Raw genomic sequence first — 3,051 nt, 5'->3', positions numbered from 1 at the left:
GACCATGATGGAGGTATGTATACCACAGAAACTGGCAAATGCTACCAAGCAGGGCTTTCCCCTGCCCCACAAGACCCAGTCCTTAAACACCAGCACCTCTGCTTTCACCAAAGAGGAAGCTGGCACCCCAGCACTGGTGAGTTCAGTGCTAATGATCTTTGCAAATCAGGAAGTGATCAAGATCGGGGCATTTCATTTTCATCTGCCCTTAACCATCAGGAGGCTGAGTAGAAGAAGTTTTAAACCCACAGGTCAGACTGAGATCCAAATGCCAGCCCCATCACTAATCTGCTGTGTGACCTTGGGCAAGCAGCACAATCTCTCAATTTCATCTGTTAGAAGAGATATTGATACCCACCTCATGGGATTGATGTGTGTACTAAATACATGTAAACTATAATGCCTGCTGAATAATAAGGACTATTATAGACTTAAGGACTAATGCTATTGAACGCTGTTTTAGGTAAAGAGCTCTCGATAGAGATACACTCATTTTATTCCAGAATGGACTTATAATCATTGTTTGAGATACTGGAAAGAAACAGAAGGAGCTCCCTGAGGACCTACATAGAGGTTATGTCGTGGTAACTAGCTGAGATTTTCTCTTTCATCTTTCTTTTTTCTCAAGATGACATCTTTTAACATTTTGAGAGATGCAGCTTACCCGACTTCTGTGGTCACAAAAAGTCCTTTCGAACTGTTGCAGCAAGGCATTCAGACACACAGCTTCCTACTTTGAAATTATGGGGTGGGGAGAAAGGGAACAAGGGGGAGCGAGCACGTGGCAGGTTTTGTCAAAAAGAACAGGTGCCAGATTCAGATGAGCCACGTATGTGGAACAGGTGGCAAAGGAAGACACTTCTGTGCCCCCTGCTAAACTGCTCCCAGTTCAGCGGGATGCTGGGTCTGAAAGAACTGCAGTTGGTCAGATGAAGCCACAGTTCCGTAGATGATTCAAAGATACTTAAGTATGCTCCCAGATGAAACTGCTTCTATCTTCCTCGCCTTTGAGGTCTGGACATGGCTTCTGTGAGCCCATGTTAAGAAGTGCTGATTGAATTCAATGCATGATGCAAATCCCAGAAGTCTCCTGAAATGTCTGAACATCTGCACCCAGGGGCAAACACAGGGCAACCAAGTCCCCAGAAGATGCATTCTCTCTCAAGAGCTGCCGGAACCCAATCAGACGAGCCCCAGGATTCTCTCTGCAACTTCACTGGTCCTGGTTCACGGGCTTGGTCACAACTGATCAACAGTTACCAGGCCCATTACTGAGGCCCAGAGAATGAACAAAGCAGTTACCCAGAGGCAGTGTAGCCGTGAAGTCAGACAGGCCTGGGACTGAATCCAGAATTCAGCACCTGCGTGAGCTCTCTGGGTTCTCAGAATGGCAGATTCCTCATCTGTTAAGAGGAAGCAAAACCTCCTTTGAGAGTTGTGGAAGAACAGAAAACAATAGAGTTCATAAAGGAAAGGTATGATTATTCTTTAGAATACAAGTGACTTTTCTTGTTGGAAAAACAATATATATTAATTAGAAATTAGTTTTGGATTAATTTAATTACTTAACTTTAGAAGTTAGACGTAAACAGAAAGAAGAAAACTTAAAAATATCCTCACCATTGAGAGATAACAAACGCTAACGTATTGGTGTTCAGTACAGTTCAGTTCAGTTGCTCAGTCCTGTCCAACTCTTTGCAACCCCATGGACTGCAGCACACCAGGCTTCCCTGTTCTTCACCATCTCCCAGAGTTTGGTCAAATTCATGTCCATTGAGTCGGTGATGCCATCCAACATCTCATCCTCTGTCATCCCCTTCTCCTTCTGCCTTCAATCTTTCCCAGCATCAGGGTCTTTTCCAACGAGTCAGCTCTTTGCATCAGGTGGCCAAAGTATTGTAACTTCAGCTTCAGCATCAATCCTTCCAACAAATATTCAAGATTGATTTCCTTTGGGATGGACTGGTTGGATCTCCTTGCAGTCCAAGGAACTCTCAAGAGTCTTCTCCAACACCACAGTTCAAAAGCATCAATTCTTCGGCGCTCAGCTTTCTTTATAGTCCAACTCTCACATCCATACATGACTACTGGAACATACTGGGGTTATACCCTTCCAAATCTCTCTATGCCTATGTGTGTGTGCCTGCTCAGTTGTATCCGGTTCTTTGCAAACTCATGGACTGTAGCCCGCCAGCGTCCTCTGTCCATGGAATTTTCCAGGCAATAATATCAGAGCGGGCCATTATTTCCTACTCCAGGGGATCCTCCCATCCACCGGTTGAACCTGAGTCTCTTGCATCTCCTGCATGGGCAGATACTTTACCACCCGTGCCTCCTGGGACGCCCACAAATGCCTATAGGCACACACTTTTTTAATGTGCTCGTATTTTGGTACTTGCTTTTCTGCTACTGAGTAAATATCCCTGAGTGACTACGTATGTCTTGGCAGCATCTTTTTTTTAATGACTGTAGACTCTTCCGTGGTGAGGCTTGTTCCATTGTCTGGAAGCGATTACTGATCCTGTGACAGGTACCACGCCACAGGCTTTGGCATCAGAGGGACCAGTGTTCCCGGGAACATGCCCAGGAAGCTCTGGAGGCTGTCATTCCCACGTGAAGGGTGTAGAGAATAACAGGACGGACCCCGCACCGCCCCCCCATTGTCGCTGGAATTAAAGTAAATAACGGGCCAAAGTGCTTGACCTGGAACCTGGCACTTGGAACGCACCCGGATACACCCAGTGGTGTCTGAGACTACGTTCTTAAACTGGCCCTGAACTAGTTTGTCTTGTTTCAAGTCCCGTGTTGAAATTCCTGTGAACAGTTTTCCTCTTCTCCCTTCCCTCCATACGCGGATTTACTGATCTCCCCCCCACTCCATCCCCTCACCGGGATCCGGCAGAAAAAAAAACGAAGTAGAGGCTTTGGGGAGCTCCTGGAGGGTTTGAGCGGGGCGGCCCCAGGGGAAGCCCCGGGCGCCTCCCTGGCCACGCCCCCGGAGGGGCGGGCCCGTGACTCGGCCTCCTATTGGCTGCCAGTCGCATCACCTGC

The sequence above is a fragment of the Cervus canadensis genome, chromosome 24 (genome assembly GCF_019320065.1).
Source record: "Cervus canadensis isolate Bull #8, Minnesota chromosome 24, ASM1932006v1, whole genome shotgun sequence".
Taxonomy (NCBI): domain Eukaryota; kingdom Metazoa; phylum Chordata; class Mammalia; order Artiodactyla; family Cervidae; genus Cervus; species Cervus canadensis.
The sequence above is the reverse complement of the archived record's forward strand: the minus strand, read 5'-3'. Positions refer to the sequence as shown.